Below are 11,280 nucleotides of genomic sequence, written 5' to 3' on the forward strand. Positions count from 1 at the left end.
TCTCAGTTGATGCTGTCAAATGCTTTCTCGAAATCAACAAAGTTGATGTATATCTGTCTCTGCCACTCTGTACACTGTTCTATAATGTTACGAAGGGCAAATATCTGGTCAATGCATCCCCTCCCACCACAAAATCAAGCCTGTTCTTTCCTGAGCTGTTTGTCTACTACTGAGATATGTTGTATAATAATCTGGAATTGATAGAAGAGTGATCCCTCTCCAATTGTTACACTCTCTTAAGTTGCCTTTCTTTTGTATCTTAATGATGACCTTCTGACCAGTCATCAGGTATATCCTTCCTTTCCCAAATAGCTGTGAAAAGTGCTACAAATATTTCAGCTGCAAGTTCTGGGTCTGCCTTGAACAGTTCTGCATTGAGGTAATCTTGGGCAGGGGCTGTTCCACTTTTGAGAGACTTAATGGCTGTAACAATTTCCTCCTTAGTTGAGGTTCAGTGCTAATGCCCAGGCCTTCCTCTGCTTGTTGGGTGTTAGCCTTTATTATGGGTGGTGCTCTATTCAGTACTTCATTAAAGTGTTCTGCCCAGCGAGCTTCTTGTTCTGCTTCTGTTGTGAGGAGTCGGCCCTTTTTGTCCACAATTGGTGTCTCAGTGTTTCGACGATTTTTGCCACAGATTGCCTTGGTTATCTTGCAGACCTTCCCTTCCTCCCCTTTCTCAGCTGCATCTTCTGCTTGATTAGCAAGACTTCCAGGTACGCCTATTTGTCAGCTCTGGCTTTCCTCTGTACTGCTTTGTTTGCTTCTTGGCACTGCATCTTGTATCTTTCTTGCAGCCATTTGGACTTTGTCTCCTTTATTTGATTCTTTAATTTTCTCCTATTTTCAATGATTTGCCATGTGTCTTAGTCATCCACTCCTTTTTTGTCTTCTGCCTAAACCCAAGTAGGCTTCATTGGTTTTCACATTAGCTATTTTGGTTTGTTCCCACACAGTATTAATATCATTTGCATTTGGCTCTGTGTGATCATCCATATCTGCTAGTGCCTGAAACCTGTTCCTTAATTGTAACACGAAAGAACCTTTCACTTTTGGGTCATGGAGTTTCTCAACGTCAAACTGTCGCAAGCCTGTCTTTTTACTCCCTGTTTTCCTCAGTTTTACTTTGAGAATAGCCAGGACGAGGCGGTCATACCAACATCAGCTCCCCATTTAACATTAACATCAAGTAATGAGCGTCTCCATGTGCCGTTAATCATCAAGTGGTCTATCTGATTCTCATTCATAGTACCACAGACCTTTTTCCCCATAGCTCTTTCCTGGTCTGTGGCATTCCAATCTTGGCATTCATGTCCCCCATCACAATCTTCATGTCATGTCTTGGTGTGTTTTCTAAATCAGCCTGTATTTGCTCATAGAATTCATCCTTAACACTATCATCACTATCGTTTATTGGAGCATAACACTGGGTGATGGTTGTATTAATTTGCTTCCCCCCCATTCTGATCTTCATGAGTCTACTATTGACAGGTTCCCACTCTGTCAAACAATTCTCTACTCCTTTCTTTAAAATTATGGCTAACTCCTTCTCTGTGCTTCTTGTCATCCCTTCCTGAGTACAACACTGTCTCCCCTGTGCTGGTCCTAAGTCTCCCTGACCCCGTCCATCCACTTTCACTTACTCCAAGAATATCTAGGTTGTAGCGTCTCATCTCTGATGTCACTTGTGCTAGTTTCCCTGTGTCACACATTGTTCGTACATTCCTAAAACTATCCTAGTCTTATGTTTGGCATTTAGAACTTCCACCTTCCTGCCAGTGGCTTCCTTTCGGCTTTCACCATTGACATTCATCCTAGCATCTGTCGATAGCCCTGGAAGTCCATCACGCCTTCCTTCAGTCGCTGTTTCCGTAACATATTTGTTTTACGAGACAGCGTTGTTAGCCCTGTGCTTGAATTGAATTGAATTGAATTGAATTGAATTGAATTGAATTGAATTTATTTGTCATTCAGACCTTTCGGTCTGAACGAAATTTCGTTGCCATGCAGTCATACATAAAATAAAAAGACAAAAACACACAATAAACACAAATTTAACATCCACCACAGTGAGTTCACCAGGCACCTCCTCACTGTGATGGAAGACAAAAGTCTTAAGTCTTTATCTCTTCCCTCCTTGTACTCCCTCTGTGTGTGACCTCCAACCTGGAGGACCAGTGGATCACTCTTCATTTCGCCTCTACCCTTTGACCTGTCCAGCATGGGAGACCCTAACAGGAGTTGAATCTCCCACTGGCATAGTTCCAGGAGTCACTGAGACACACAAGCTCCTGACCACGACAACGTTGCAATCCAACGGGGAGGTATGGCTGTATGGCAACCCAAATCTCGCTGTACCAATTGGTACAGTGACAATAAATGTCAACTTGAACTTGAACTTGATGTCGTCTATTTTATTTTGAGATGGCATTTGATGAAGTGCAAACAAGATAGGAACGCGTGTGATAATAATAATAATAATAATAATAACTTTATTTATAAAGCGCTTTTAGACAACATCAGTTACCACAAAGTGCTGTACATGGGAAGTCAACAAAAAGTTATTACAAACTACTAAAACCATTAAGACGACAGGACTATAAAAACAGTAAAAATTAAAAGACATTAAAAGCACTAAAACAGGAACAATGTCTCAGCCAGTGTCGAAAGCCAGTGAATAAAAGTGAGTTTTTAGGGAGGATTTAAAGATGGACAGTGAAGGGGCCTGTCTGATCTGCAGTGGCAAGGTGTTCCAGAGTGCCGGGGCAGCAACAGAAAAGGCTCTATCCCCTCTGAGCTTCCGCTTAGACCTTGGTACCTCAAGGAGCAGCTGATCCGCTGACCTGAGGCACCGGGTAGGAGCATATAGGTGGAGCAGCTCAGAGAGGTAAGGCGGGGCGAGGCCATTCAAAGATTTAAAAACAAATAAAAGAATTTTAAAATGAACTCGAAAGTGCACTGGGAGCCAGTGAAGGGAGGCCAAAATTGGCGTAATGTGCTCCCTCTTTCGAGTTCCGGTTAAAAGGCGAGCGGCAGCATTTTGGACCAACTGGAGACGAGCCAACGAAGCTCGTGAGACTCCAGAGTAGAGCGCGTTACAGTAATCCAGCCGAGATGAAATAAAGGCGTGAATTACTGTTTCAAAATGCTGCCGCTCGAGAATGGGCTTCACCTTTGCCAGCTTCCTTAGGTGAAAGAAGCTGGACTTAACCACTGCGCCTATTTGTTTATCTAATTTAAAATCACCGTCCATCATAAAACCCAGGTTTAAAACTGTTGGCTTTACGAACACTGCAAGTGGACCCAAGTCAACAGAGGGAGGTTCATGGCAGCCATTAGGGCCGAACAAAATCACTTCTGTCTTTTTTTCGTTAAGTCCCAGAAAGTTTAAGGCCATCCAGGACTTAATGTCCTCAAGACAAGACAGAAGTGATTTTAGGGAATAATTATCTTCTTTCCTGAGTGGCATGTACAACTGGCTATCATCCGCGTAAAAGTGAAAGGAGATGCCATGCCTTCTTAAAATTGAGCCCAGTGGAAGTAGATAAAGGGAGAAAAGCAGGGGCCCTAAAATTGAGCCCTGTGGAACCCCATATGCCAAGGGAGCAGAGGAGGATTCAAGGCCACCAAGGCTTACACGCATGGTTCTATCTGCCAGATAGGACCTGAACCATCCCAGGGCACTGCCACAGATGCCCACTTGTTGCTGTAATCGGGAAATTAATATTCCATGGTCCACAGTGTCGAAGGCGGCAGATAGGTCCAGCAAGACAAGAACCACATAATTACCGGAGTCGTTTGCCAGGAGGATGTCGTTAGAGACCCTTAGCAAAGCCGACTCTGTGTTATGCATAGCCTTGAAACCAGACTGAAAGACCTCCCGGATGTTGTGCTCATCCAGGAAGAGTTTCAGCTGGGCATAAACTACTTTCTCCATGATTTTCGAGATAAATGGCAGCTTGGAGATTGGCCTAAAATTGGCCAGGACAGTCTGGTCCAGGCCAGGTTTCTTGAGTAATGGCTGCACTACAGCATGTTTAAATTTTTCGGGGACAACCCCAGAAGACAAGCTACTGTTTATGATGGCGAGGACCGAGTGCCCTATGCTCGGGAAGACCTCTTTAAAAAGAAGAGGAGGGACAGCATCACATGGGGAACCCGACGGCTTGATATGGGTAACCACATCCTCTAGACCCGACAGCGTCAGGGGAACAAACTTATCAAATGCCACCCGGCAAGGGGCCAGAACAGGTGGGTCTGAGGCAGGAGCTGAGATAAGAGCCCTAATAGAAACAACCTTGTTTATAAAGAAGTGCAGGAAGTCGTTGCACAATTCGGGCGATGCTTCCAGGCAGACAGGCTGTGGGGCATTTAAAACAGAATCAATAGTTTTGAATAACGCACGTGGATCGTGGCGCTTAGACACTATTATATTAGAGAGATAATATCTTTTTGCCTCTTTAACAGTATTTTGGTAGTTTCGCCAGCTGTCCTTTAGGATTTGCGATGAAACCTCTAGCCTGTCCTTCCTCCACATTCGCTCAGCTCTACGACACTCCCGTCGAGCTGTACGAGTTGCGTCACAGAACCAGGGCTTGGGTTTAGCTCTGGGCTGCAAAGTTTTTAATGGGGCCACAGAGTCGAGAAAAGTTCTACAGGAAGAGTGGAACCAAGAACTAATCTCCTCCGTACCGATGGAAATGGACGCAGAGGGGGCACAGAGCTGATTGAAGGCGGCAGAGAACTGGCCAGCAGTACAGGGGTTAATGGTCCGACAGCGCCGAGCAGACGCAACAGGTCTAACTGCAGCACTGGAGAAACCAACATCAAATATTACCGGCATGTGATCGGAAAACACACTGTCACAGACCTCCAAGTTTAACACAGGCAAACCATAAGATAGTACAAGGTCCAATGTATGTCCCTGTTCGTGTGTGGGACCAGACACACACTGTGCAAAATTAAAAGAATCAATAAGATTTAAAAAGTCCTTCGTCAACGGTTTATCGGGACAGCACACGTGAATATTAAAGTCCCCAACCAAGAGGATACGGTCATAGTTGGGTATAATCCCAGCTAGAAACTCAGAAAAGTCACTCACAAAGTCCTTATGGTATTTGGGGGGTCTGTAGATGACACCACACAGCACCGTGCCGGGGCGACCCACCTCAACCAAAGTAGCTTCAAAGCTGGAAAAAGTTGATAACGTAGTGCACTGTTTGCATTTAAAATTGCTTTTAAAAACGACTGCAGTTCCACCACCACGGCCCGACATCCGCGGCGTGTTGAAATAGGAGCAGCCCGCCGGTAGAAGTTCAACAAAAGTACTGGACTCACCAGGACCGATCCAAGTCTCTGTCACCCAGAGGAAGTCCAGGTCTCGGGAGAAGAAGAAATCCCTCAAGATAAAAGTTTTATTAGCCAGCGATCTGGCATTCACCAGGCCAACCCGGGAAGGGGATGGACTCTTTAGGTCTGCAGAACTGGAAGCCCGGGGCAGTGTCCGCAGGTGTTCACCCCGCGATGGCGGGGCCGAGGGGAGCAGGGGGAGCGGAAAAGGTCCCGCTGCAGCCTCAGATCGTATCCGAGAGGGTGGGGGGGGGGGGGGGGGGGGAAGGGGGGAGAAAGGAACAGCCTGAAGCTGCCGGTTCACCTGGTGGCTGTCCCCCTCCCCTCCAAGGCGGCGCGTCGGGCCACTTCTCCGGGCCGCAGCAGGTAAGCAGCGCTCTGTATCTTCCGGGAGGGGATGGTCCGGTGGCAGCTGAGAAGCGCCAGGCAAGAGACCCCGTAAAAGCGGGCTCACCTGGTGGCTGCCCCCCTCCCCTCCGAGGCGGCGCGTCGGGCCAGCTCTCCGGGTCGTGGCAGGCAGGCAGCGCTCTGTGCCCTCTGGAGGTTGAGGAACCCCGGGCTGGAGACCCCGAAAACGAAGCCCACAGAGAAGTCGCCGACAAGGGAGCTGCTGACGGCTGCGCCCGGGCGCATCCAGTTTAAAACTCACCAGACGACCGCTGCGCTTTCCACGGCATCGGCGACGCTTCCTTCGAGGCCAGGCCCAGTCCAGGTGAGTCGGGGTTCCGGATAAAAACGGGGGCAAGGTGTTATGTTCATATTCATGGTAGACAAACATACCGACATTATGTCGAAGGTCTAAAAGAGAATGACGGTCGTACACCAGCAGAGACTTTAGCTGTATAGTGCAAAAGAAAAACACCAAACACAGACAGAGCGACAGACGAGCAGCCACACACACCGGCGCCATCTTAGGTGATGTGTAGTAACATAGTTGGGTCAATTTGCAATTAGAGAGAGCTAGGTCACATCTAACTGGATTAGATTTAATTTTAAAGTTTAAGAAATAACTATGTGTTAATTGACCAGCAATCAACCCCATTGACAACTGGGGTTTCGCAGGGATCAATGTTGGGTCCTTAACTATTTTAATGACTTGGATAAAGGCGATAAGATGTACTATGGCCAAATTTATTGATGAAACAAAGATGGGTACTATTTGTGAGAAGGATACCAGAAGTCTGTAAAGAGGCACTGAAATTAGGGGGCAAAAGTTGACAGGTGGACTACAATGTGCAAAGGTGAGGAAAGCGATTGAAAGGAGAAGGAATGGGCAAAATATTACTTAAATGGAGTGAGTCTGTGAAGTGCCATATGGGATCTGGGTGACGTGCATGAAACACAACAGAGTAGGTGGATCATCAAGTAATTCTGAAAGCCTTTTTTGGGAAGTTATGATGTAACTTCTTGATTAGTTTAGTTAAAGGACCTACACTTAGGCAACCTCTTTGAAGAGTGCAGGAGACTCTGCCTCGGCACAAGATCACCACATGGTCGCCACATGGTCGCAGGTGGTCTCCTTCATGGTCGGGAGGAGTTCCCGCATTCTGGGAACTAGTCGCGGCCTCGGTATGGTCGCCGAAAAATGTCAACATGTTGAAAATGTTTCTGCGACCTAAAATTGGTCACCATGGAGATAATCGATACTTTTGTAGTCGTAGGTCTCGTAGTGGGGTCGTAGATAATCGTAGGTAGTCATGGGTAATCTTAGTCTTTGCTGACCGGTCATTTTCATTGGCTCATTGCGAAAAAAAAGGTATGTAAACAGCAGCACGTGATTCGCTGTAATTCTAGTGCACGGTCATTGGGCAATTTTGCTTTCAATGGATCAGACGGTGTGAGACATAGCTCAGAGGAGAAGGCTTCAGCCCAGGGGCAGGGCACAACCCTCAACATCACGCACCAGGCTGTTATCAACATTTGTATGTTTCTTTACCAATAAAGGAAATTCCTGACTTTTTAATCTCAAATTGATGCATGAATATCATTCTTTTTCATAGCAGTCCCTCATGACATCACTTATATCTCATATTTCATTTCTCATATATTTAGATAATTGAAACACACACAAACGCAAGGAAGGAATGCACTGTATTTAAAGTTTGACTTTTCACATTCATTTTGATGAAGCAAACGGGCACAAGCACTTCAAATGCACTGCATTTAAAAGGATTTTATTTTTATACATCTCGATAAATCTAATACTAAAACAAGCAATACAATGAATTTAAAAGAACATGCTTGTAAAATCTAATGTCATTCTTTTAGGTGATCTTACGACTATAGAGACGTAGCTTGTCGTAGCTTGTCGTAGTTTGAGGATTTTGAGGATTGAGGATAAATGGGGATCCTGTGGATAGGGTGAACTGTTTTAAATATCTGGGAGTCCACATCTCCGAGGATATGACATGGGCATCACACGCCTCAGCACTCATGAGTAAGGCAAGGCAGCGCCTTTACCACCTCAGGCAATTGAAGAAATTCAGAGTGTCTCCGAGGATCCTCCAGTGCTTCTACGCAGCGGCGGTGGAAAGCATCTTGTCCAGGAACATTACCATCTGGTTTGGGAATTGCTCTGCCAAGGACAAGAAGGCTCTGCAGAGAGTAGTGCGTTCGGCCGAATGCACTATGGGAACTTCACTTGCCCCCCTGCAGGATCTATACATCAGGAGGTGCAACTCCAGAGCCAACAATATCATGAGAGACCCCTTCCACCCCTGCAACGGACTGTTCCAGCTGCTACGGTCAGGCAAATGCCTCCGTTGCCATGCGGTGAGAACAGAGAGGTTGAGAAGGAGTTTCTTCCCAGAGGCCATTCGGATTGTAAACGCCTATCTCACCAGGGACTAACTCTACTGAACGTTTTTCCTTCCATTATTTATTATGTAAAGGTATATGTGTGTTATGATTGTGTTTATAGTTTGTTTTGGTTGTTTGGTTGTTGGTCTTTTTGCACAAAAGTCCATGAGCATTGCCACTTTCATTTCACTGCACATCTCGTATGTGTATGTGACAAATAAACTTGACTTGACTTGACTTGACTTTGCTTTCTGTGATCGTGGGTGGAGTCGTCTGTAAGCCGAAGGTGGTCGTCTTCAGTCCCCACTATTGGGTCACCAATTGCCACGCATGCATTGGCGATTAAGTCGTAGATAGTCGTAGCTTATCTTCCACATAGTCGTAGGTTGTCTTCTACACGGTTGTCTTCTACAACAAGACTATGACAGTCGCCTGCACTCGCAAAATAAGTCGGCTAAGTGGGACAGGCCCTTAAGAGAAACAGCGTGGAAACAGGCCCTTTGGCCCATCGAGTCCGCGCCAACCAGCGATCTCCGCACAGTAACACTATCCTACACACACTATTCAATTTTCAATTCAATTCAATTCAATTCAGTTTTATTTGTCATATGTAGGCTCACACTAGGTCAACAGTACAATGAAATGTGTTTCACAAGACAATGGGTCACCTCAGCAATGATATAACAAGGATAAAATAAGATAAAAATGACATTGGTAGGGTAAAAAAGACAATAATAAATTAATCAACATATATGATGTGAAATGTGTTTATGAGTTCAGAAGCCTGATGGCCTGATGATAAAAACTGTTCCTAAGCCTGGTGGTACGTGCAGCCATGCTCCTGTATCATCTGCCTGACGGTAACATAGAAACATAGAAATTAGGTGCAGGAGTAGGCCATTCGGCCCTTCGAGCCTGCACCGCCATTCAATATGATCATGGCTGATCATCCAACTCAGTATCCCGTACCTGCCTTCTCTCCATACCCCCTGATCCCCTTAGCCACAAGGGCCACATCTAACTCCCTCTTAAATATAGCCAATGAACTGGCCTCAACTACCCTCTGTGGCAGAGAGTTCCAGAGATTCACCACTCTCTGCGTGAAAAAACTTCTTCTCATCTCGGTTTTAAAGGATTTCCCCTTTATCCTTAAGCTGTGACCCCTTGTCCTGGACTTCCCTAACATCGGGAACAATCTTCCTGCATCTAGCCTGTCCAACCCCTTAAGAATTTTGTAACAAGGAGAACAGTCTGTGTGCTTGATGATACTGCGTGCCTTCCGAAAATGTGTCGCCTTCACCACTCTGTAGTGATTTGCGGCTGTGGGCTGAACAGTTCCCGTACCAGACTGTGATGCAGCCCGTCAGCAGACTCACGATGGTGCATCTGTAGAAGTTTGTGAGGATGATGGCGTTCATGCCAAACCTCCTCAGTCTTCTCAGGAAAAAGATCCGCTGGCGGCTTTCTTTGTTATTGCTGTCCGTGTGCAGTGTCCAGGAGAGGTCCTCAGTGATGTGCACACCGAGGAACTTGAAGCTGCTGACCCTTTCAACCTCAGCATCACCGATGTGGTCGTGTCGTCAGCAAACTTTAGGATGATGTTGGAGCTGTGCTTGGCAGTACAGTCGTGCGTGAACAGGGAATACAGGAGAGGACTGAGCACACGGCCCTGTGGTGTGCCTGGGTTGAAGATCAGTGAGAAAGAGGTGTTGCTGCCAATTATCACCACTTGGGGCCTGCCCGTCAGGAAGTCGAATATCCAGCCGCAGATGGAGGTCTCCAGTCCAAGATCAAGGAGCTTGGGGACCAGTTTTGAGGCAATGATGGTGTTGAATGCTGAGCTGTAGTCAATGAAGAACATTCTCACATATGTATTCCCTTTGTCCAGGTGGGTGAGCGCAATGTGAGTTGCCATGGTGGTGGTATCGTCCGTGGCCCTGTTTGGTCTATACGCAAACTGAAGAGGGTCCAAGGTGTCAGGGAGAGAGGAGCAGATGTCGGTTTTGACTAGTCGCTCGAAGCACTTCATGATGACTGATGTCAGTGCGACAGGACGCTGATCATTTAAACAGGAGGTTACTGGTTTCTTTGCAACAGGAACAATGGTGGATGCTTTGAAGGGGGTGAGAACCACAGACAGACTCAAGGAGAGGTTGAAGATGTTGGTGAACACCTCTGCCAGTTGATCAGCACAGGACCGCCTTACGTCTGCCGTTTGTAGGGTCAGTGTGGTAATCCTATTACACACCTGTGGGCACATGGTGGGCGTTGTGTTGCTTGCATCGAACCGGTCATATAAGGTGTTAAGCTCGTCCGGGAGCGATGGGGAGGTGGAAAGGTCTAGCTTTAATGGACAGCAGCTCCAGAACTGGGGAGCAGTGTGTAGTTAAAACACAGACATCTGTGGCCCATGAAGAGTTAACCACTAGGGACAATTTACAATTATACCAAGCCAATTGACCTACAAACCTGTACATCTTTGGAGTGTGGGAGGAAACCGGAGATCCTGGTGAAAACCCACGCAGGTCATGGGGAGAACGTACAAACTCCATACAAACAACATCCGTAGACCGGATTGAACCCGGGTCTTTGGTCTGTAAGGCAACAGCTCCACCGCTGCACCACCGTGCCACACTTAATGATGATTTCTGTCTTTAAGGAAGGAGATATTCCTGCATTGGAAACAATGCAGAAAATATTTGCTTGGTTGATCCCTGAAAGAGATGATGGATGATGAAGGTTTGAGCAGGTTGGACCAAGACACAATAGAATTTAGAGGAATTAGAGCACATATTTTTGAGGGTTATTGACAGGATGGATACTAAGAAGATGTTCCCCAAAGTAGAAGCCATCACGAACTACAGAGATATTTTCAGAATGAAGGATTGCTCATTTAAGTAATTGTTGAGGCTGAATTTCTTCTCATTAACACATAAACTGAGCAATAGACAATAGACAATAGACAATAGGTGCAGGAGCAGGCCATTTGGCCCTTCGAGCCAGCACCACCATTTAATGTGATCTTCCCCAATTAGTACACTGTTCCTGCCTTCTCCCCATATCCCCTGACTCCGCTATCTTTAAAAGCTCTATCTAGCTCTCTCTTGAAAGTGTCCAGAGAACCGGCCTCCACCG

This window comes from Leucoraja erinacea, chromosome 14 (assembly GCF_028641065.1).
Source record: "Leucoraja erinacea ecotype New England chromosome 14, Leri_hhj_1, whole genome shotgun sequence".
Classification (NCBI taxonomy): Eukaryota; Metazoa; Chordata; class Chondrichthyes; order Rajiformes; family Rajidae; genus Leucoraja; species Leucoraja erinaceus.